General features: G+C 34.0%; 1 long non-coding RNA gene across 1 annotated transcript; it reads left to right on the forward strand.

The window, feature by feature from the left end:
* Positions 1–9,525: 9,525 nt before the first annotated feature.
* Positions 9,526–26,269, forward strand: LOC149791849 (uncharacterized). The gene is made up of 3 exons (XR_016423218.1): positions 9,526–9,565; positions 19,453–19,600; positions 25,743–26,269. It is a non-coding gene; the product is annotated as an uncharacterized LOC149791849 (long non-coding RNA).
* Positions 26,270–26,470: the final 201 nt, after the last annotated feature.

The raw sequence follows: 26,470 nt of genomic DNA on the forward strand, positions 1-26,470 counted from the left end.
TCAGGTCTTTTAATTTTGTAGACTTACTTTTCATTTTCATTTCACAAACAGGATTTAGAAGATATCACTCAGGCCAGACAGAACTCATATAATTAACTGATCTTTGGCTGCAAGAAATTGAAAATGTTTCTTTGAATGGGGTTGTTTTTCTTGACTTAAAGCAAGTGCTTGATCTAGTTGATCTTGAAATTCTGCTGTTACAAGTTTGACAATTCATCTACCTAAAGGTCTCCACAACTAACCATTGTTAATATTAGCTCAAAAATTTGCACTATTAATTAGAGGTTCCTCAAAGGCTCTGTTTTAGGCCCTCTCCACTTTCTTATTTATGCAAATGATCTTCCATTAAGTAATACATTTACAAATACATTTGTTTGCTGATGATGCAAGCTAGTATACATTTCGTTCTGATACTAAAGCTATCCAAACAAGATTAGACTCGGACCTTATTGAAGTTCAAAGTTTGGCATAGTAAAATAAGATGGTAATTAATGAAAGCAAACCAAAATATATACTTTTGCAAATATCACAGAAACTACTACATGAGTTAGTAAGCCACATTTATATCCTAAACTAAATAATCATTAGTTAGAAAATGTCAAAGATGAAAAACTTATAGGCATGTTTGTAGATAATAATTTACAATGGGAATACGATATTGACAAGCTTTGTGAAAGACTGTCATCCAAAATTGCCCATCTGAACCACATCAAGAAATTTTTTTTCTAACAGAAAATTAAATTCTATATTACAGTGTATATATTCTTTCAGCAATGGATTTTTGTTCAACTATAATATAGAAACTGCCAAATCTCAGCTTGTCAGGATTTATAAACTTCAGAAAAGAGCAGCACATATCATTTAAGATGCATATCTTGATTATTGATCAAAAACATTTTCATATTTAAAATGGTTTTAATTAAAAATTAAAGAGTTGTTTTTTCAAGGCAGTATTTAAATGTCTCCATGGAGCTGCACCAGAGCACCTTCAGGATTTATTCAGGCCTTGTTCAGTACATTACCAATGGACAGTGCTGACCTGTCAATCAAATTGTGCACACTGACCAATCATAAGTAGGTATTGATTTCACTGCATAGTTACCTGTTGCTATCCACCATATTTGCTCACAAAAATGCAACAACGAATGATTACTCATATTACATTGCAGAGGAATTTGAAAGTTTACAAAGAAAATCACTGAAAGTTAACTGAAAAATAATTTGCTGTGGTGCTTGGGCACAGGAGATGCAGATTGTCATTATTATAAAAGGATTCAAGAGGGAGTTTTTAACCAAATTCTCAAACCAAACACCAGCATGGGAAAAAAGTCTGCATTGGAAGTGATGAATTATTTATAATCATGTTTCATATATAAATATACACAAGTGTTTTAAAATAATGAAAGTATTTGTTGTGCTTGTGAAAATGTTGAATAAAATTTTATGCTAAATGTTTGCTTATATTCAAATTGTATATATTATTGGAGCCATTAAATTACATGCAATAGAAAAACTTTGTGTATATGTGTTGTTAATTTTTGGACTTTAGTTACTTTGGTTTGTTTTTCTTTGAAAAATTAAATTTTGAAAATTGGAATCCTGCATCATGCTTCATTAGTGCTGATTTTATTCAGATTTTCAAACTTGAGCATTGACTTGTAACTGGTGTCAAGTTGACAAAACACCACCCTAAACTTTAAATTCTGGATTGTTCCTAATCCTGTTAGCATATATAGTTACAAAGTTGGATTTTAACATCAATTATCACAAAATGTTAAATTTAGTTATTTTCAATACAGTTTTTAGTATGGAAGGTTTGCAAAAAATATTTTAAATTTATGAAGCAGTGAAATAAAATATTTATTTTGTCTTTATTAGGCTTGGGACTATAAATCAGCCATATCCTGTCATTAATATATAGTTTTGTCCTTTTGGCTTGAAGTAAAACTAATCTCTTACAAATTACTGTTTTTAAACACCTCCAAAATGTTATAACATTAATATAGTAAAATAAAATGAATCACACTAATTAGCAAATAAAGGTCAAAGTGGGTGCAAATATATCCCATCAACGTGTGTGTTGTTTTTTATTTCAGTGTGCCATTATTATTTCCTTTATTTGTAAGAGATTATGACAAATGATCATTTTACATTGATATAGTTCAAATTTACTGGTTATCAATGATACTCTTATGAAATGTTTCATTGGTCCAACTGCAGAGACATGTTACTGCAGCGTAAAGGATGTAAAGCATTTCTTTCAATCACTCAGGTAACTTGGTATTACATGTTTTTTTATTTATCTAACTTTATTTGTTTTCCTAAACATATTGGAATTATTAATTGTAGATACAGAAATACTTGTTTTATTCTTATATGACATTTATACATGATATAAATGTAACAGATACATAACAAAAGCTTTATTTTGAATTTTGTTAAAAGTACTGAAGCCATACTAGAAAATCTGATAGTTAATAAGTATGCATAACTTTGCAAGAACGGAAAGATTTTGTTTTTTTGTCGTTTTGTTGCAAAATGCTATCTTCTAGTTTGTCAGTGTGTTTGTTGTTCCACATAGATGGCCATCGATATGCTGTTACTTTGACCCAATTTTTGCCATTGAAAGTACTAATTTCATGAATATATTTTTTGTATAGTAATTTAAGCTTTTCTTTAATGCACAATTGGAATGAATCTTGCAGTCAGGTAAGAAGTTTTCAGAAATATTGTCGAAAATATTTTCCAGTTAATCTGCTGTTGATGCTACTGGATCCACCATTTTCATGATAGTTTGTGAGCCTCAGCAACAGTAACTAAGTGGGCAGAGCTTATTGTTCAAAATCGGAACTGTCCATTGAGATCAGCATCAAATGGAAGCCTTCATCGACCAAAACCAGTTTAAGAAAAGCTTCCAATCCTCTGCTACAGTTTTGTGGAACAAGTTTCCACTGCTTGTAAAACACAATATTTAAAAAGAGTTATCACAACTTTGTATGTGTTACTTACAGATAAAGCTTGAATTTTGTATTTATAATACTAAAGATATGTTATAATAAATAGAAACTACTACATATTATCTTTTGTATCATGTACATTGTTGTACTTTCTTCATAAGAGTGCCTCAAGGGAGACTAATCCTTGACTAAATGAGTTACTCTTTATAAATGTTACTATTATTATACTCGCTAATAAGTCAAGTCCAACTGCAAACAATGTAGAAATTGATCTGCCATCAGATAATGTGCCAGCAGATCAGGGTCTTCTGATTACTACTAACAAATTGCATTGGCCCAGATCTGTCAGTGCATTTATAAAACAGTAGGTCTGTGTCTATGCAGTTTGCAGTTGAACTTGACTCATAAGCAAGTACATGTGGTATATAATAACATATCACATCCTTGAAAAATCCTTGAATTTGTGTGGTTGCCTCACACACTCTTTTAATATATTTATATTTATTTTAATTAGGTTTTTTTTCATTAAAGTTACTTGAATTTGTTTGAAACTCTGAAGTTTGCCAAAACATTAATTCTAGCTGTGAGAATATGAAAGATTCATCGTGAATAAAATACATTAATTTTCAAATTTAGAATTTCTAATTTAGATATTTTACAAATATAAATAAAGAAATAATAAAATGTAATAAAATGTAATAAAACTGCATGGGTCAAATTATGAACATGTATCAGTATTGCAAAACATTTTGATCCTGAACAAGTTTGGCAACACAAACGTGTGAATCTTTTTTGGAATAATTTGTACCATTTAGTGGCGAAAAGCTTCATGAATTTTTGTTTTTCAGTTATACTTTTTGTTGGGCAGAGGCCAGTGTATCTTGCCTGAGGCTGGGCTACAGGTTGAAGTTATTTCCTGATATGAGAGCAATTGTCTGGTATTATCCTATTTTTTTCAAAGTCCAGAAATGCTTCTTATTTGGTGTTTTAGTCAAAAGTTGCCATTATATCCTCTGAAAATGTCAAGTAAACACAAAGAATTCTTTTTTGTCCAGAAAAATGAGGGCAGGAAAAGGATAAATGCAATTTTATTGCTTTTAAAATAACCAGTAAGTGTTCCAGAAGTGTTTAGAATATTGAAAACAGGTGCCAGAAAATGTTTGAAAGGATATTACTCATCACACATGTCAGAAAATGCTCAAAAAAATCAGGATACCTTGTCTAGCCTAGTAAGATCTCATCTCACAATTCATATGTGCTTTCCTGGCTGAATCTCTTCACAAGGAAAAGTACTTGTGCATAGGAAATGTTTACACTTTGTTGGTGAAAACTCCCTCTAGAATATGTTAAAGGTCATATATTATTTCCACATTTTAATTAAGCCATATATGTTGTTGTTGTTGTTTTTGTAAGGTTTAACGCCATTTTTCAGCACACGATAGGCTATACATGGTGGCCAGTATTAATGTTGGGGGAATAACCCAGGGAAAATCCCAGAAAGAACCACCGACCCATGAGAAGCTACTGGCAAGCTTTCTCACATACCCACATTGGCTGAATCCGAGACTTGAACCCACGCAGACAGAGGTGAGATGGCAGTGATCCGTAATGGAGAGCGCTTTAGACCACTTGGCCACTCGGGGCCCCCCATATATGTTAAATGTTATTGTAAGTATAAATAAGAATTGAATGACAAACATGTTTCTCTGCTTGTGAATACATGTGTATTTCAGTTCCGTCTTGGTTTTTCTGGAACAAGTTCATTATGTTAATAATAATAATAACAAGAGTAATAATACTAGGGTGATACAGTTAGCTGAAGAACTAATCTACCTTAAGACTGTCATACAACGGAACATAATTATAATCACACCCACATACCATATATACTTGCTTATAAGTTGAGTCAGACTGCAAACAAGATCATGATCTGCTGTAGCATAGTGTGTTGGCAGATCAGGGTCTATGTTGTTTGTTCTACTGTTTATTTCTCACAAAATGTACATGACCCAGATCTACTGTTGCATTATGCAGCAGCTGATCCAAGTGTGTACAGTTCGCAGTTAGACTCGCAAGCAAGCATATATGGTATTTAAATACAACAATATATTGACATTTTTTCCTTTCTCTCTCCAACACGAACCTTTATTATTCATATATATGAAACCACATGGTTATATGCAATATGCAGCTAGTGCCCAATAGATGTTTAGTCTGTTTAATAATTCTCAGAGGCATTCATGAATACAAATAGTTTTCATTTTAATTTACTACATCTTTGAAGCCACAGAATCTAGAAGAATTAAATAGAGCAGGCATTTCTATCTCAACTGAAATAAAATTCCAGAGTGAAGTTTCAAGTATTTTGTTATGTATATTTAATTATATTGTTTGTTAGGTTTTTTTTGTCCCCATGATTATGTTATATATAATTGTATTTTGGATTTGACCTTCACCAAAATCAAGTTGATTTTGTGCCTGATCAGTAACTTTTATTTTGTAAATAAATAATACATACATTTTTCTCTGTGGGTGTGGGTTAAATATTAGGATCATTATCAATAGAGGTAAACAAATTTGTTTGAGCCTGGTCTAGGATATTGGTATTCCACATGGATTAACCTGTTCTACCTGATGTTTACCCCATTCTTTATTATAATTCTAATAACAGATTTTGTCTTGCTGACAACCTAGAATATTCCAGATTGGAGAATTTCATAAAGTGACATTGTATTTCCAGACAATGGTAATTGCAATATAGGTCAAGTAGATGGGTTTATAATTTTGTTTGCTTGAGAAATTAATCATTCTTGCCTTAACATAAAAAGCAGAATCATGTGCATTCTTGTGTTCAGTTTTTGGTTCGGGTGCAATTATTTATTCAAATTATTATTCTTGGAAATTACAAAGTACTCAGTAATATTCTTTGTCAGAAACATTACTTGGAATTATAGTGAAATTCAGACAAGGATATATTGGATTATATTATTGCAATTAGTTGGAAGACATGGCACATCATCACACATCAGGCCACTAGTACATTAGTACTTTCAAGACCAAAGGCACATATTATTTCAAGCACCAGTAGAATTTAATTAGAACCTTGTTCATTAGGTCTAGTAATAAAACTTTTTGGACTATTTGGAATTTAATCACAATACTGTGAGTTCTTTTTAAATTTTCACTTTGAGTTCAAGGGAAATAAATAATTTGTTGAATTTTACAAAAATTGTTGGATTTCACACTTTCCTTTTACTTACCTTAAGACCATAGAGTCATAATGATTTGAAACTTCTTTTGAATAACTCATTGCTTGGTTAGGGAATTTTATATTCTGTTTGGTAGACATGGATTTCAGGTGGTGAGTGTGATAGGTAGCCTATACTAGAATAGTGACTCCAGATATACAGGAGCTCTGTCTTGTACATTACCTGAGTTTTTTTCTCAAATGGATTTGGTCTTTAATGATAATAATTTTAACTATCCAGCCGTTTTCCTTGTTTTCTGCTTGGATTGCTATAGCCTAAATGTTCTTTTTTGAAGATGTGCTGGATTTACTATGTATGTTCTTTTTTTTTGAAGACATGTTAGATTTGTTATATCCTTATGTTCTCTTTCTTGAAGACATGCTAGATTTACTGTGTGAACTAGATTTGCTGTGTTTTTATATATTCATTTTAGGTTCCCTTAATTGTTCCCAGTTGTGTAAATGATAGGAAAAATAAATCTATGAGTTTGTATCCATCAATTGAACCATATTCCTGCCACATAAAGTGTCCCATGAAAAGCAAAATGTTTACCCCCCACCCCAACACAATTTATGTTTATAAAAAACATAATTTAATAGCAATAATGCATTAGTTACTAATGTTGCACTTTTTTTAAGGAATACCAAGTCCTCAGTCCACAATTAAAAATAAAAAGAACACGATCCTGGTCTGAATCATTTGTGATAGCCATCATTTGGAATATCTTGGTCTTGGAGGACTTTCATGCTGATACACATGTGCAAATTCACCTTTTGTCATTTCTATACATCCTTTTGGCCAGTCATGTACCTTGCTTTGTCAAGTGAGTGTTTTTCCACCAGTCCATGCATTATTTGAGTGTTCCCTGCCACTCCATGCATTATTTGAGTGTTTTCTCTCCAGTCCCTGCATTATTTGACTGCTTCTCTCTCCAGTCCATGCATTATTTGAGTGTTTTCCTCTCCATTCCTTGCATTATTTGAGTGTTTTTTTGCCCCATTTGATGCATTATTTGAGTGTTTTTTGCCCCAGTCCTTGCATTATTTGAGTATTTTGCTACTTCTAAAGGGTTTCTGCACCTTGCTCAGCAAGATGTGTGCTTCTCTTCATTGTTCTCCTTTTTATTAGACGGCATTTGAGTAACTATTTTTATTTCCTGTTTATCTTGCCTGTAGTAAATTTTTTGTTCAGAGATTAATGTTTTTCAGAGTGTGGGCATAAAAAGACCCTGTATGATACACATAAACACACCGCTTGCCTGTTGTGCACTGGTCATGTATGCATAGATTTTATTTAAAGACCTGAAAACCACCTTAGAACCTTTATTTCTTACAATACCTCATGAAGCCTTCTGCATTTAGCTTTAAACTTTACAGATTACAACAATAAAGTAATTAACTGACAGCTTATGCACACTAGCTCATCTTCTTAAACCAAATTAAGCCATTAACTCAACCACACATCATTCCAAACAGTGTAACCCATTTCATCCTCAGTAGATTGGCTCCCACTGGTTTCTGTGGCGACAGAATGTGTAAAATTTCAATATTTTTAAAAACACATTTTGTAAATACCTTTTATTTTTTCAAAAGCAGTAGAATTCAATTATAAAACAGTATAACGGCTCTTAAAATGGTATATTTTCCCTTCCACTGGTAGAATCATGTGTATGTACATGCCTGGATGGATGTCCTAAAATGTATGTGGACAGATCAAGCATGAAACATGAAGGGAGAAGGGAAGGCCTCATTTCCTCTTCATTATCACAAGATGACCCCTCCATTCCCAGAATGGGTCTGGATCACTTCCTGGTTTAGTAAAGTTAACTCCTCCTGTGGGGCAGAAACAGGGAGCAGTCTCAGGGCTTGGGGATTACCAAAAAAGGCCAAAGGTCCCTGAGACACTTTGATGCGATCAATGCCAGTGAAGGACTACGTCATTGTGACTATATTTAACTTGATAGGGAAAAAGGCTTCGAAACACTTTCTTCAGTATTAATGTATTTTTATTCATTTCATTAAATTAACATACTTTAACATCCGATTAAGGCTTTCCTTGCTGAATCCATCATATTCCAGCCAACTGAAATGTAGGGCAATGGAACTTAAAGATGTGTCCATTTGCCTGTGTGAGAATTTGCATTTATTAGTAAAAATACGTCTGAGTAAGTAAAGTCTGACTGAAACATTATGAGTTTAATTTGCAGAAAAGCATCGATATGGGCTGCCAAGTTTGTGAGATAATGCTGCAAATTTTACTCAGCAATGTTAATTGACATCAGAAAACATGGTACAGCATTGTTATTTGGGCAGTAAGATCTTGACGCCCAAAACATAAACATAAAGGGTTGAAGTCTTGCTTAGGACTACTCATGAGAGCATCAAATCCAAGAGTCATTTGTCTGTTAAACAAAACAACACATCCTTTGCTTTGAATATTAGGTGTGTAAGATATTCTTGAAAATTTGACTTCTCGTTCTGATGTTAATCGACATAGGAACATGCTACACAGTGCTCTTATTTAGGCAACATAAAGACCTTGACCCCAAAAACATAAATATTAGAGTGGGATGTTAATTAAGGAATATATGGTGGGTTTCCTCAGAATATTTAACAAAAACATAATAGATTGCAATTTTTTCAGGATTGCACCTGTGATTGATTCACAGCTAATGTGATTGATTCACAGATAAATAATGTGACTAATTCACAGCTTATGTGAATGATTCACATCTAATTAATATGACCGATTCACAGATAATATAACTGATTCACAGCCAATGGAGAAGGCACTATATGTTATAGAACTCTTGTTCTGGTTTCAATTTTTATTACATTTTTAATCTGTGGTGCTAAGAACAGTTTCTAAGTTATAAATCGGGGACTAGACCCCATGGTCCTGGTGATATTCTGAGGAGAATACTGTTGTATAAATGATTTGCCCTTTATATTTCAAGAAATTCATCCTATAACCATGATCTCAGCAAGAAGATACATAAATTCAACATTAAAAGACAACATAGACACAGATGAATGATATCAGACACACCTGGGCCTCTTGTCTTGAATTGTTGTCTATGCTTTTTAGGAAAATATATGCTTTATTATAATATATAAGGAAAAAGATGTGTAATTGAGACCACTAGATTACTAAATGGTAATAGGATAACCACAGAAATGGTTTATGACACCCTCTCCATCAGCACCCCTCTGTGAATGATTGACTGAACCATTAGAGTCCATCTGATTCATGTATTTAAACTAATCTCTGGCTAGTACTGGTGGACATTACTTTACCAGCAGGAAATGGATGGGGGAAGAGAAAATTGTTTGAGGGAGAGGAGGACTGTTAGGATTGTAGGTACATGCAAGATATGGATGGAAGCTCAGGAACATTCCTAGTTAATGGGTGATATTGAATTTCAAGGTTTATTGATGTTTGACCCTTACACCACTAGTTAGCATAGCAGGTTGCTATTTAAGTGCCATAGAAACAGAAATTCTTCACAAAGAAAATCTAGTAGTGGGAGGCATGCTGCAAAATCATTTCTTTGCCTTGTATGGCTTGCAAATGAAAATTGATTAGCTTTGAAAATAGTCATGTCAGATTCTGGGATTAGTTACAGCAAAGAAGGAAACTTTAATGAGAATGATTGCTATTTTATTTATTTCATTATTGTGAGATTCATTTAGGTTTAATTTATGTAAAATTGTTCACATTTCCATGGGTTCAAGGGGGATGGGGTGGGGTTCACACTTCATACAGGGTAGGAAATTGCCTGGATTGCTATTATAGTTGGCACTGGGCATACAATAAGTGATACCTGCATAAGTGTCAGAAATGCCATTTGGCATACAACATGTGATACCCTGCATAAGTGTCAGAAATGCCATTTGGCATACAATAACTGATACCCTGCATGAGTGTCAGAAATGCCTATATATCAGCAGAGGATAAGGACTACATTGTTAATAATATTTAAATTAGTGTTGATACTTTGAAGGTATGAAACAGTTTTCTTTTTAAATTGGGATTTACTTTTAAAAAATTTCCTGTCTACCTATCTTCATAAAATCACCATACATTTTCTCTAATCTGTCCTTGGAATTCATACATCTTCTGAAACTGTTCACATTTTATATTAAAACTAGTCAGAACTTTTTTTTACCATAGTCAAGATGACAGGTAAAGGGATGCATTTAATTGATCAAACCTCAACCCCAAATATGGTTGATATAAAGGATTTAACTTTAGTCCCTGGCTTCAGAGTCTGCATGCCTGAGATGTAACGAGGAACTGCCAGTAAAATTGTAGCTCGATTATAATTAGCATAGCCTGTGAGCTGAAGGAATGAAAACTTTGTAATCCGATTACAGTAACAAAAAAGTATTGGGCACAGTGATCTAATTTTAGGTTCAAGTTATGGTTATCCCACCGGTATATCAGAATCCCATAATCAAGTATACTGAAAGAAACAAAATCGCTAATAGGCAGCCATATGTCTTCAGGGGACATTTTGCTCTTTTCTCATTGGTGGCTATTTAAGACAAGTTTGATTGTATTTCAGTGGAACAATTACAGTAATATACATATCAGAGATCCTATAATGGCTGTATTGGACATAATCAAACAAATTGTTGTTATTGTTGTCGTTGTTGTGGGGTTTAATGCCATTTTTCAGCACAAGATAGGCTATGCATGGCGGCCAGTATTAATGGTGGAGGAAGAAGCCGGGAAAATCCCTGAAAGAACCACCGACCCACAAGAAGCTACCGGCAGGCTTTCTCACATATCCACCTTGGCCAAGCCCAAGACTTGAACCCATGCAGACAGAGGTGGGATGGCAGTGATCCACGACAGAGAGCGCTTTAGACCACTCAGCCACTCAGGGCCCCCCCAAACAAATTGACTCAGATGACTATTTGCTAATTTGATATGACCAAACAAGTTGGCTGAGATGACTATTTGCTAACTGGACATGACCAAACAAATTAACTCATATGACTATTTGCTAACTGAACATGACCAAACAAATTGACTCATATGACTGTTTGCTAACTGAACATGTCAGATATTGGGCATAAGGCGCTTATAATTATTCCATGCACTTGCCTGGTCATTGTTTTCCCATTTGGTTGACCACTATAACCACAAAGCATAAGACAAAAGATGTGTGGAAACTCCTCTACACTTATAAAACCTTATAATTAACTGATTTGTTCCATGGTCTGCACTACAGATATTACACCAGTCCATCATACCATGTGCTGTTTAATTATATTATGTTGTGTCAGTACATGAAAATTCATTGGAACAAATATGCATAAATACATGAATTTTGAGACCCCCAACTCCGGTGGAATGCAGGGTGAGACACTTGTATATTACATGAACTAGTGGTGGAATGCAGGATGAGACACCTGTATATTACATGAGCTAGTGGTGGAATGCAGGATGAGACACCAATATATTACATGACCTGGTGGTGGAATGCAAGGTGAGACACCAATATATTACATGAGCTAGTGGTGGAATGCAAGGTGAGACACCAATATATTACATGAGCTAATGTTGGAATGCAAGGTGAGACACCACTATATTACATGAGCTAGTGGTGGAATACAGGGTGAGACATTTGTATATTACATGAGCTAGCGGTGGAGTGCAGGATGAGACACCCATATATTACATGAGCTAGTGGTGGAATACAGGGTGAGACACTCTTATATTACATGAGCTAGTGGTGGAATGCAGGATGAGATACCAATATATTACATGAGCTAGTGGTGGAATGCAAGGTGAGACACCACTCTATTACATGAGCTAGTGGTGGAATGCAAGGTGAGACACCCATATATTACATGAGCTAGTGGTGGAATGTAGGATGAGACACCTGTATAATACATGAGCTAGTGGTGGAATGCAGGATGAGACACCTGTATAATACATGAGCTAGTGGTGGAATGCAGGGTAGATGTGATATATTTACATGAGTAAATTGCTCACTGTTCCAATAGTTTTAAGAGCAGTATCTTTAATTAAAATAATGTGGGGTGAAATTCTATTGCATTTTTCTAAAAGAAAATAATTTTTATGATTAAATAGTTTTAGATAAATACTTGTGAAGAATGGGAAGATAACATTAAAAGTGAAGCAAGAGCAAATTCAGAACCAGAAATGACCTTTTGTCCAGTACAATTAAATATAACAATGTTTTACTTATATTAAACCTTTTTATATCACCTTTTAATATAAAGTTACCTAAATTTGCCAAAAGCTGTGAGAAGTTAAAGTTACACACAACATTTTTGCTGTGATATATAGGTCAGCATGACCTGGCTTTATGTGAACACTGTAGAATTCACATATTAAGTTATGTAACTTGGTATTTTGGGATTACTACAGTGTGACCTCGCTATAACATGGTAGTTGGGGTTCATAGAAGCCGACAGTGTTATAGACTGAACCGTTTTATAACCAACAATGTCAGTTAGCTGAAAAAAAGTTTTATATAATACTGAACTTAAAATTTTCTTCCATCACTTTAAAACTACTTTCTCTTTGTAGATATATTTTTAAAAATTAGTAATGCATGGGGCCAGTTGGGCAAAATCAGTCCTACGGTTGGCCCAGTTAGGAATAGTCACAAGGCCTCCTTACACAACCACACATGTTGCATGTAAGTTTCTTCAGTTTAAACATTTTGGAAACTTTTAAGCTAGGTCAGTGCCTACAGATGTCTTTGAAATCATTTTATTGTATCAATCACAGGTCTCATAATTAGCTCTCTAAGTGTTTAATTTACTTTGCATGTTGTGTACAGGAATTCTTCATGCACCATATGGCACTTGTTGAAAACCTCTTTTCAGCTAGCAGAATATGTCAGGAATTGACATGGAACAAAGCTCTGAGACAAGCCTTGGCTAGTGAAGATGTCATCACTGGAACAAAGCTTTGAGACAAGCCTTGGCTAGTGAAGATGTCATCACTAGAACAAAGCTTTGAGAGAAGCCTTGGCTAGTGAAGATGTCATCACTGGAACAAAGTGGAGATCTAAGCCTTGGCTAGTAAAGATGCCATAACCTATGGTGGCAGGGGACAGTTACATAAATTGACCCCTGGCAAATTTCTTAACTTAAGGCTATGGTGTGGCTTTTTTAGCTGTTGTTGTGTAATAATTAAAGATATGGATATATTTGTAAATTTTGTCTTTCTGGCTTGTGTTCTTGAAATTAATATGAGGTATGTACACCTCCTGTAGTCACTAAAAAGTATGTAGCCAGCAAAATACCAATAGGTGGCTAGGAAGCAGAGGTAGCCACTTATAGTAGTAGACACGTTGGTTCAAGGCAAGTAAAATATCTCAAGAATTGCCTGGATGACAACTATTTTGAATCACATCAAGCTCATTAAGTTCACAATGTTTCTCAAAATTATCACCTAGGGAAAGTTAGCACTGTGCGCATCACATAATCTCAAAAATGGCCTTCAGACATGAAAAATGCATGTATACATTTGGGAGTGGGGTGCATCAACCTTTTAGAATAAGAATTTACACTGACTTCTCAGGTCAAGTGAATGATATTCTTGTGTTTTGTTTAATTATACCTATCCCAAAAATATGGACCTTTTTTGACCTCACTATTATATTTTATTTTTTTATGAAGTTTTATATTAGGCAGGTGTGTGCAACATTAAGTTTGTGCATAAAAATTGTCCCTTGCATCTTATGTTAAAAGCTGTTACAAGATTTTTAATGAGGGGCCCCAAGCAGTGTGTATATTGTTGGGTGAATTATACCACACTGATGTAGTACAGACACATGGAGAGCAAGTCAATGATAGGGCCTATCAGATGATGAGAATTCCATAGCCCAGATGGCATGGACAACTTAAAATCATTCTTGGGCAAGTGAAATTTCATGTAAGTTGCCCAATTTTAACTTGGATTAAAAGCATACATTTTGACCTTCAAGACCATTTTTAACACATCCTCCTTGATATTTTGCCCCCAGTTGTACTGGTCAGTAGTGATGGCCTGTCAGTAAATGAATACTCAATTACCAATAGGTTCCTCACAAAGGAACATGCCAGCATGCTCTAACATGGTCCATTTAGTACTGATTTGTTTATCTTATTAATGGGCAGAACCAATTTAGAAGCTGCTTGATTCATACCATTAGCCAGGATTGTTTCTAGACCAGACCTCTGTTGTGAGAGTCCATGCTTTCAGGACATTCAGTTTCTGACTGGGATGCTCCCATTTTAAAAATTACATATTTATTTTTAAATATCCTGGAGTTTGTGGAGAATGAAATGGACTCTACTTTCACAATCCTACAGAGAGCTCTGTTAAATAAAACTTTGACTTGGGGTTTAATAAGATGTAAAACTTGTGCTTCATATCACATCTTTTGAGAGACAACCCATTTTAAGAGACTACCCATTTGTCGAGACCACTTAATATTAGTCTATATTTATTACTGTAGCTTCTACACAACATGTAATCCTTTCATCAAAGACCATATATCGTGGTTTGTTTGTCATAATGCAGAAATAATTTGGTGTTCCCTTTACAGGAGAGTGGGGTATTGAATCTGGTTAATAGCCCAGTCATTGATTTTCATTTATATTGCCTTTAAACTGTTTTTCACTTACATTGCCTTCACACAGTTTTCACTTATATTGCATTTATGTTGTTTTTCACTTGTTTCATTTATACTGTTTTTCGCTAATTTTGTTTGTACACTGTTTATCTTTTAATTTGCCTTTACATTTTTTCAGTTATTTTGCAGTAACACTGTTTTTCACTTATTTTGTCATTGCATTGCTTTTCACTCTTTTGCCTTTTCACTGTTTTGTACTTATTTTTCCTTTACCATTTTTCACTTATTTTGCCTTTACAAATTTTCACTTAATTTACCTTTACACTGTTTTTCACTTATTTTGTCATTGCATTGCTTTTCACTTTTGCCTTTTCACTGTTTTTCACTTTTTTTTGCCTTTACAATTTTTCACTTTTTTTGTCCTTACAATTTTTCACTTATTTTGTATTTACAATGTTTTCTAGAGAAAGAAGAATATTAATTAACATTCTTATTCAGTAAATTAATTTTGTTCTTAAGGAAAAGCATTTTAAAATTGTTTTACAGCATTATATTATGATGCTTTCTCATGCAGTTTCATTAGGTCATGTGATCAAGAGGGAATTTTAAATACAACAGCCTCAGAAATACCATAGGTGCTCACTTATAAGTTGAGTTCAGTTGTTGTACAGCTCCAGATCTGCCATCACATAATGTGCCAGCAGAGCTGATTCTATGCAGTTTTCTATGAGTATTAAGTACAGGATCCATGATCTGCCTGTGCATTATATGTTGGCAGGTCAGGGATTTTGTTGTTTGCAGCAGGACTTGACTCGTACATGAGTGTGTGTGTGGGGGTGTGTGTATGATTTAGATTTTTAACATAGTTTTAAAAAATTTTCAGTCGTATCGCTATGATTCTGTGGTGTGACAGGTTATAGTGATGTTTAGCACTGGGGCATCATGTTACAGACATGTAGCATGATGTCCCACCCAGTCACAATATCTTGACACCTCTTAATGCTGAGCGCCAAGCGAGGCAGCTGTTAGTCCCATTTTTGTAAGTCTTTGATATGACTCGGCCGGGGTTCGAACCCGTGACCTCCTGCATCTGAGGTGGATGCTCTACCACTAGGCCACCAGAGCAGTCGACTTACAAGTGAGTATTGATGGTACTTAATTTTTATCAAAGCCCAAATTGCAAGTGTTAATGTTAAAATGGATAGCTGATGGAATTATGATTAACTTTTGATACACACATTTTGTTGTATTTATCCATTAATAAGGAACTTAAATACATAGGGGTGAAAAATTTAGATTTTTCCATTTTGATAATGTTTGGTTACATGTTACCTTTAATAGAAATCAAGACCATTCTTATAGGGTCTACAGGTGAGATAATTGCATATGGAAGGTATGCAAATTTTACTGAGTTACCTCTCTTGTTATATGCATAGAAAACCTCTTTAGGACTTGCGGTACTAATTCAGTTCCCATAGTAAACCTATGCAAACACCATGATATTGAAAAATAACTTAAATTACTTTAGTGCTCATGATCAAACCTATATTTATCAATATAGATGAAACCTGGATGTCAGCTTCTGTGTAGAGGAAAGGATTTGAGCCACAGCATTTTCAGGACCTGGAATTGTGTTTGTAACATGTGCTTTCAATTCTGCACCAAAGAGTCAGGTGCTAATTTTAGTAATGAGTGTTCCAAGCTCATGACTGTTGAAGGACTGAAATTCCATCAATAAAACAATGTCTCTAATGTCTCTATTTTTATTTTCACTTACAACTAGGATAAGCTCTCAAGATTCTTTTTCCTAAAACATAACTTCATTATTAACCAATCCTGGCCAAACCCATATATACTCGGTTTTATGTCACCCATTTCCAGGCTGGTTCCCATTTTGCCATATCATTAGTACCATGTGGCCTTTAGAAGATACTTGTGGTCATAGCAAAGTACTTACCATATGTACCCACTTTTAAGTCAAATCCGTCTGCAGAATGATGAGACCCAGATCTGCTATTTCATAATGCTCCAGATGATCTGGATCTGTTAAGTTTATTATGAGTAATCGGTAGAACAAACAGTATAGACCCTGATCTGCAGATATATTATGCCATGCCAGATCAGGATATTTTTTGTTGTTTGGAGTTGACAATGTAGAAGCCAGTACAATTGGTATAAACAGTGTATTATATTCTCTATTTTTCTTTATATAATTTGGACCAAAAATCAACAAGTATTGAACTTAAAATGTTTTATGTTTCATACCATTTTGTGTTATTATATATATATATATATATATATATATATATATATATATATATATATATATATATATATATATATATATATATATATATATTATGTGTGTGTGTGTTCTCTGTATAAAGATACATTATGAAAATAGCACTTGTAAATTATGAAAATATCACTTCTGTCTCTGTATACTTTATAATTACACTTGTAAATACTGTACAATATCTTATTTCTTTAGAGATGTATTCACATGGTTTGGAAATGAGTTTTACTTATTTGCCTGCTGCATCTTTGCTTTTCATGGTAATGAGAGAGGGTTATGTTATTTCTTTTGTGAGGTGTACTAGTGTAATTTTTCCTGCAGTTTAAGTGAACAAGAAGGGGGCTAAAATGATGGCTGTTCAGTTAAACTAACAGTTCATCCATTTTAAATAAACTTACATTTTGTACAGGGATTGAACATTTATTTGCCCAACCATGGAAAATCAACATTTCTTGTCATCAAATGAACATTCCATCATTATGCCTAACTCTAAATGGCAATCAAATATTTCTGGTGGCTGAGTAAACATATCAATCATATGCCTTACACAAAATGGCAATCAAACATTTCTGGTATCTGAGTGAACATTCTAATCATATGCCTTACTCAAAATGGTAATCAAACATTTCTGGTGGCTGAGTGAACATTCCAGTAACTTGCCCAATGACATGCCCAGCCAGGTTAGTGCTGATTCTGTGCTTTAATGAAAAGATATTCTGTATAGAATATTGCTGACTTCATTCCTTGAAAGTCCAAGTTTGCTTTCCATTTGGTTTGGTCATGCTTTGGTCTCACTCTTCATTACTAATAAAAACATACCAGACAGACAGCAGACTGGTCTCAATTTGTAATTATTGAGTATTAAATGTCTCCCAGAATAAGTGATAAAATACATCTATTGAAATAATCAAATTGAAATTGCTAACATTATCAACGTTTTTATTTCTATAATAACTTGTTGAATAGAAGATTATTCTACGTGAGAACAGATATGTAATACTTGCCTGATTGATCATGAGAAAAAATGTCTGTGTCATTATTATTATTAATGTTATTATTATTATGATGAACCAATAGAATAAGAACAGAAGGTAAAGTCTTTGAAAACTTGTGACAGGCTCAATTTAAATCCTGCAAAGTTAACTACAGTTACTCTATACATTTTTACTCAATTAACCACTTGTCTAGGTGACTAAACAACACTTTTAGAGAACATGGTTTTACTTTTTAAGTGTTATTCTTTAAAGCCTTTTGCTAATTTGTAGATAGAAGTTTACATAAGCGGCATATTTTATGCATAATTTGTAATGATCATTATACAACTCAGCACAATTTAATTTTAAACATTTAGTCCAAAGCTGTCAGTATTGCACAGGCCATAAGCAAAATTTTGGTTTTATTATGGTGTCTGTTTGGAAAATTTGGGAATTTTGTAAATGTTGGAGGGATTTAACAAAGATAAAATAACTGAGCATGCTAATAGCATGTGCTCTTTTGGGGCATGATAGCATCTTCTTGCCTTTTTAGAAATGAGCACAAATCCAGTATTTATATGTTCTAGAATAAAGCCTGCAAATCACATCCAAGAACAAAGCCTGCATGTCACATGTCCTAGAATAAAGCCTGCATATCAGATGCATTAGAATAAAACATGCATTTCATGTCCTAGAATAAAGCCTGCATATCAGATGCACTAGAATAAAACCTGCATTTCACATGCCCTAGTTTATAGTGATATCTAGCACAGGGGCATCATGCTGCAGAAATGTAGCATCATGTCCCACCCAGTCACATTGCGCTGACACCAGACCGACCAGTCCTTACACTAACCTCTTAATGTTGAGCACCAAGCGAGGCAGCTGCTATTACCATTTTTATAAGTCTTTGGTATGACTCTGCCCAGGTTTGAAACCATGATCTCCTGCATCAGAGGCGGGTGCTCTAACCGGAGAGGTATATATCAACATGTACTTATTGACAAAAGTAAATGAATATTCGATGATATTTCCATTTTGATATCCAACAAGCCAAATAACATTAATTTGGATAGGCAGGTAAAATTTGAAACAAGGATTAGTGAATGACATCCAGTATTTACAGATGTCCTTTATGTGGAAGGTCCACTTAGAACTGTTTCATTGTAACAAACATCAGCTAATCAGATGTTTGCAATGTTTGTTAAGTTCAGGTAGATGTGATGAATCACCAACCATATGCTTATGACTATAGGACAGATATTAATGCGATATTGGCTGATAAGATGCTTATTAGTCCATCAAATGAGGATTTATTATCATAAACACACTAGTATCTGCAATTTCATCTCCCTCCACAATTCTTTTTCAGGTGTGAAAGACATGTGTCTGTTGGTAAGACAGCCAGCCTTCAGGTGCTACAAAGAACTGAGCCTTCATTATCAGATAAAAATCACTGGACCATGGAGCACACATACAGCTTTCCTGTTGGTTACGCCTGGTGATCCTGGGGTGCAGAGGTAAGGGATTTTGACAGTGTATGATGATAGATCTGAAACCTGACCCACATGCTTTGTCAGCCTTCAAAAATAAAATTCCACCAGGTCAAAATGAGATAAATATCTGTAAGTAAATCTAATGATTGCTTGGAACATTAGTGAGTTAGCTATCAGCACCAGGGTAAAATTCACTCATCCATCACTTTAACATTTGCAAATTTAGGCTGAAAAACTGTTCCTGACTTAAACAAGTTAGGTATGTTTTCATTTAATTTGCAGGAAGAAAAGCAAGTTAGTTTTTACTTAAAAATTAGATGAAAACCAAATCTGGCAGTACCAAAAAAAGCCTGTACACAATACACAAATAGACACAAATGCATGCACATAATCAACCATTGAAGACATGGCCATCAGTACCAATTATGATGCAAACATCTCCTAATGAATCAAGTGTACACCATTATAAGTTGAGCACAGCTAACTGTACAGACCTAGATCTTCCATCATTTAATGTGCTGGCAGATCAGGGTCACCACAATTTGCTTGGAGTAATCTTTAGAACAACATGTCTTGTTTACAGTGGGACTGGACTTGTAAGCAAGTGTGAACAGTATGCTGAAACAAAAATGGAAAATATTTTTCCCAGACCATAACTCTTGAGGAGACAATAAAGAAATATGATCTTTTAAAAGTCTTGTCTAATTTTTATTATTTGTGTCAAGTCTACTCTGGTTGAAGCTTAACACAGTGATCACTTGGACACTTGTGTCCATGTCAGTACCTCTATCTGTACCTTTGTCTGTCTGTCCATATCCTAGAATAACATCAATGTTAATTTTAAGTGTTACTTCATAGCTAAATAAAATGTGTTACTGTATGTATAAAGTACCTCATTATAAAAAGATTCACTATAAGGTGTCATATTCTGTGGTTCCCATGATAGGCATTATAATGAGGTTGTACTGTATGCATATTGTACTTTATTATAAACAGATTCACCATAAGGTATTATATTCAATGGCTCCCATGCATGGCATTATAATGAGGTAGTACTGTATGTATAACATACTTCAATATAAAATAGATTCACTATAAAGTATTATATTCTGTGGCTCCCATAGACTGTTTTAGAATTTTTTACTGTATGCATAATTTATGTCATAATAAAGCAGTTTGAATATAAAGTACATTCTATGGTTCCCATTGTTGGCATTATAATGAGGTATTACTGTATGCATAATGAATTTCTTTATAAGACATTTTCAGTATAAAGTATATTGTATGGTTCCCATTGTTGGCATTATAAAGAGGTACTGTATGCATAATGTATTTATTATGAGACACTTTCAATATAAAGTATATTGCATGGTTCCCATTTTTGGCATTATAAAGAGGTAGTACTGTATGCATAATGTATTTTATTATGAGACACTTTCAATATAAAGTATATTGTATGGTTCCCATTGTTGGCATTATAATAAGGTACAGTGTGCATAATGTACTTCATTATAAGCCAGTTTTACTATAGCGTTGTATATTTGATGGTTCCTGTGGACTGCATTATAATAAGGGAGTGCTATAACAACAAACCTTAACAACAGAAAAACTTTTATTATTCTGAGCAGGGAAGGAATGTCAGTTTAAGTTACAAGTATAATTTATAACAGATGCTGGTAGCTGTGGAAACCTTAATACAGGTCCTCCAGTTCTGCAAGTAATTGTGGGTAATCTAATGAAATATATATTTGTGGATATGACTGGTATTAAGTTCACAATGGCAAATGTTTTCATTGATGTGTGGGGGGGGGGTGAACTTGTAAAAATATAACTATCAGTCTTACCAAAAATATTTTGCAGAAAATTAACCAAAATGACTTGCAAAAATGGCTGATTTTAGCTGGAATCTTCACCCTTTCTGTAAATTATGTTTCTTGAAATTGACATATGAACCATTACAGACAATAAAGAATTATGTATAAAAATTATCCCTTTGAAATTTGAATAGAGTTAATTGAAATTCTAAATAATTGTGAAACATGTCAGAAATTTTAATTTTTCTGTTTCATATTTAATTACATGCTCAACTGAAAAGGCATTTTTGTTTTTCATAGAAGATATTTTGTAACAATGACCATTAAAATTACATGTTGATTAGTCCTTATTTAAGTCCTTTGTTTATCTTTTTATTATATTCTGTCACATATGTATTATATTTTATTATATTCTGTCATTTTCATTTCACATAAAGCAAGTAAAGTGAGGGAATATGATTGCTTTTAAATATTCAAGCATTTTTTGTGCAATTCTTAACAGGTACATTTTTAAAGAATTTTGATCAGCATAGCCTTTTTGTGCTGATGTGCCAATAAATGCTAGTACATGCATACATACATACATACATACATGCAGACAGACAGACCAGGGTCTGGTCCCATGTGATTTGGGAACAAAGTAATGTTTCTAATCTTTCTTATTACATTTTAAAAAATCTTTCTTGTTGAATTTGGGAGTTTCAATTCATACTAGTACTGAAGCTTTTAATAAAAATGTATGGTTATATTGCGGTACCATATAGCAATACAACCATAATTTGAAATCTGTCTTGTATCTGTGATGACAAAATGTCTCCTCTTTGTTGTGGCTTTTTTTTCTGCAATGAAGATTAGCCATCTAAACTATGAAGCATCATAGCTTGACAGATTTATTATAATTGAATGTCATAACGCTGTATTTAGTGGTGCAACAATGTATAAAATGACAAGAAGTCATGTGTAACGACGGTTTTACTACCAAAAATATGCATGTGAATGTCTCATAACTTTTGCTGATCCATTTATCTTTCACCATCAAAGGTTTTTGCTTAAACCTTGACAAAATATGATTCACCAGTCACATAATGGTATTTTCTAAACACCCAGTGAACAGAATTTGGACAAATTTGGCTGTTATACGATGTCAACTGCTTTCAAATTTGTAAAAAGTGACCCTCACAGAAACGTAAAATATTCAAAAATGTATGCAGTTCTTATAAAATTACCAACAAACAGCTTCTGGATTATATAAACTGATTTATTCCCTCCTTGGTGATGAGACATGTCTTGTTATCTAAAAAATTCAAACATTATCATTCAATATCTCTGTACAACCTCTCTGTTCACATTACTACATATTCCAATGCTAATCAGTTCATGGAACAAATCTCCCATAATCCTCGAGAAACTGTTCATATTTACTAATGTTCAGAAAAAACATTACTGATCACATTTTTACCATGGACGGATTACAAGTTGATATAGACTGCTCTGGTGGCCTAGTGGTTAGAGTGTCCACCTCGGATGCAGGAGGTCATGGGTTCGATCCCAATCACACACACACACTCAGTAATTTACCATTTTTGGTAATAGGCAAACTTCTGCCGTCAACTACTATAAGTCAACTGAGAATTATATAATAATGCAAGAAATGAATCTTTTCATTGACAATCAGTAATGAATACTAATAATGAATCTGATACAGTTTTATCGGGGCCCCGAGTGGTCTAAATTGCTCTCCTTTATGGATCAAAGCCATCTCACCTCTGTCTGCATGGGTTTGAGTCTCGGATTCGGCCAATGTGAGTATGTGAGAAAGCTTGCCAGTAGCTTCTTGTGGGTCGTGGTTTTTTCCATGGTTTTCCCGGGTTCTTCCTCCACCATTAATACTGGCCGCCATGTATAGCCTATCGTGTGCTGAAAAATGGCATTAAACCCAACAACAACAACAACAACAACAAAGATACAGTTTTATCTGGCTTTGAGCATTTTCAAAATAAAGTGCTTCTCCGCTTGCAGACCTTGTAAGTCCAGAAAACTTATGGCTGCTTTGTGCTGTCATTTTTCAAGTTTTTCAGAAAACTAGTTATACATTGACCAAATTTCAGATGCATATTCAAGAATTGGGCAAATAAAGGTTAAGAATTTTTTTATTCAGAATATATTTTCATAATACATGTTTATATCTTCCTCAGTTGTCAAATATGCCTAGGTACAGAATGAATTATTAAATCAATGCAAGAGCCATTGGATTATAAAATAATTATCAGATATCAGCGTCGAGCAAATCTTTTCACTGAAAATTTAAGGATGGGTATGTATTCAAGTCCCTGCTGGTGAAAAGGACACACTCTGTATTTTGCTGAATTAAAATTAACAGGCTAGAGATTTACCCAGTCTGATAATCTTGTAAGATCAAGCAACATGCATTGTAAAGCAGAATCATCTGTAAATAATCGGTGGTTTTAAACATTTGGTTATCTCATTAATGGAAGCGGCCTAATACTGATCTCTGAGGTACACCTGCGTTTTTGACCATAACTTTTGTGGTCATGTTAGCTAAGTAATCATTGACCCATCCCAGTAGAGTTCTGTTAATTCCATAACTTTCCAGACTGCTCCAGTGGCCTAGTGGTTAGAGCATCTGCCTCAGATGCGGGAGATCATGGGTTTGTACCCTGGCCGAGTCATACCAAAATTTTTTATTAAAAAATGGTATTACAGCTGCAGTGCAAGGTGCACAGCATTAAGATATTAGAGCTTTGCATTAAGAGGTTAGTGTTGGGACTGGTCGGACTGGTGTCAGGATAATGTGACTGGGTGGGACAGTGACATGTCATGTACATTGGTCACTTGCATTAAAAGTGTTACAGATATCCATGTGCTGATATGCAGTTAAATGACAAGTTGTAAAACCAGATTGATATTTGTAATTTTCATATATTTTTCAGACTTGCACTTATGGCTGGTGACTTAAAAACAATTCACAAGCCCTGAGTCAATTTCATAAGCCCCGATTCCAATTCCATGTGTCCAAATGGACACTATGTTTTTTTTTTACTATTATTTGTCAAACAATGTTACAATTGCTTTGCAAAGAAATAAATGAGAGCTTACTGACTGAAGAGCAGTGTTGATGTTAATTGGCATCTGAAGCATGTCTTGCCTTAAACCGTTTCTGTTTATATTTCATATACATCACTTAATGTGTTTAACCAGTTTTGCATTCAAGTGTTTCTGCAAAAATAATCTTTTAGTAACTTTTTTCTCTTAATCTCACCTCTGCCAAAAGATGGCCAATTTTTAATCAGAAACTTAAAAGCCATCCTAGACATAGGCATACATGTGATTCTACTGACAGTAGGCCAAAAATACCATTTTAAAGGCTGTTTACTGCACACATAACTTTAAAGTTGAAATCAGCCACTTTTGAAAGTTAAAAGATTCATATAAAAACTGAATTAAAAAAAACAGTATTTTCAGATGCTCTATGAATACATTAGAGAAGCCAGCCAGAACCAGTCAATTGATGACCAGATATGTTCCACCAGTAAAACGACTGGTATAATTATGCAAGGAAGATTAACAGGATTAGAATTGTTCAAGAACAACTCATGTGTAAACAGCAAGCTGTTAATTGATTACCTTATTGTTGTAATTTTGATGAGTTTAAGGCCAAGTGTGTGCCGTGCTTTTGAGAAGGCTATAAGTAATAAAGAGATCAAAAGTGGTCATAGAAAAACAAAATGTTCTCTGCCTTTTTGCTGACTGAAAGAGGCTTTATATAACTTGTTTGTTTAAGGTGATCCCTGGAGGAAAATTGACTGACCTTTGAGGAGTGGGGGGGGGAGATAAAATGTAGAGACCAACCATACAAACATTATTTTGGTCTACATGCTAGAGTAAGTATTTTTTTTGTCTTGTTTAGTTTTTATAATATTGTTCAAGTTGGAAGAGGAATATTTAAGGACACCTCTTACATTTTTTTAATTAAATTTATGTCAAATTCTGAACACGTGCTACCTGTCAATGCCAAGAAATCACCTGCTAAGAATACTACAAGTTCAGCAATGCTTGGATATTAAAGTATAAGTTTGGGTAGGCAAGTAGCAGAGGTTTTGAGCTTGAATTGCATTTCAAAGGTTTACATCTTTTGTATTTTGTACACTATTTGAAGTTTGTATGCACTTAAATTAAGTTCAAGTCCTTGATAATATATATCAGTTAAAAGTATGTTACAACATAATTAATTTTAAAGTTGTTATAAATTATTCATAAAAGCATAAATAAATCATTAATTTTTCACTGTTTATTTTAAGTCTAAATCAGTCTGTATTTTTCTTAATTTACAGTAGTGAAACTTCCAAGCTTATATTTGGATTTGAGCCACTAAGAGAAAGAAGTCCATGAATATGAGGTTCAGGAATGCATCTCAAGTCAGGAACTTCCTCCTTACAGACAGCATGGCTTGGGGGGTATTTGAGAACAGTCAGTAACCTTACAGACCAAGCAGATACAGGAAAACTCATGTTAGAACTTCTTTTCAGTCATGTTTGTCCTATCATTGCCACATTTTAATGTTGATATGGAGAGGACATTCTGCATTCTTCATAAAATACAAAGCGGGAAATCCGGACCAGAGAAGTATTAAAAGCCGTTAGGCATGAAGATTTATAATTGTACTAAATAGGGCTCGCCAGACAGTAATCTTTTGATGGAAACAAATACTGATATTGGATGCATTTTTTAAACAATCTTTGCGGTGAGCATAAATCAAAACATTTCCTTATACTGACTCATATTATTGTAACATTTTCCATCAAAATCTGAATCAAAACTTGCTGTGTTATTACTGTATAAAGGGAATACATGTGGCAAAGACATCCACTTGTTTTGTTTTCAGTCCCATTACAATATGTATAATATATGTTGATAACAGTTTACTGGTTTATAAGCCAATCTGCTGATCAAAATTTGTAAAATCTGCTGGTTTAAATCCTTGTTCTGTCATATGCATTCATAGAAAAGTTTTTTTTAGAGTCGGAATTACTTTACAGAATAAGAAACATTAGCTAGTTAG

The sequence above is a fragment of the Sinohyriopsis cumingii genome, chromosome 9, assembly GCF_028554795.1.
Source record: "Sinohyriopsis cumingii isolate HCF-2022 chromosome 9, ASM2855479v2, whole genome shotgun sequence".
Classification (NCBI taxonomy): Eukaryota; Metazoa; Mollusca; class Bivalvia; order Unionida; family Unionidae; genus Sinohyriopsis; species Sinohyriopsis cumingii.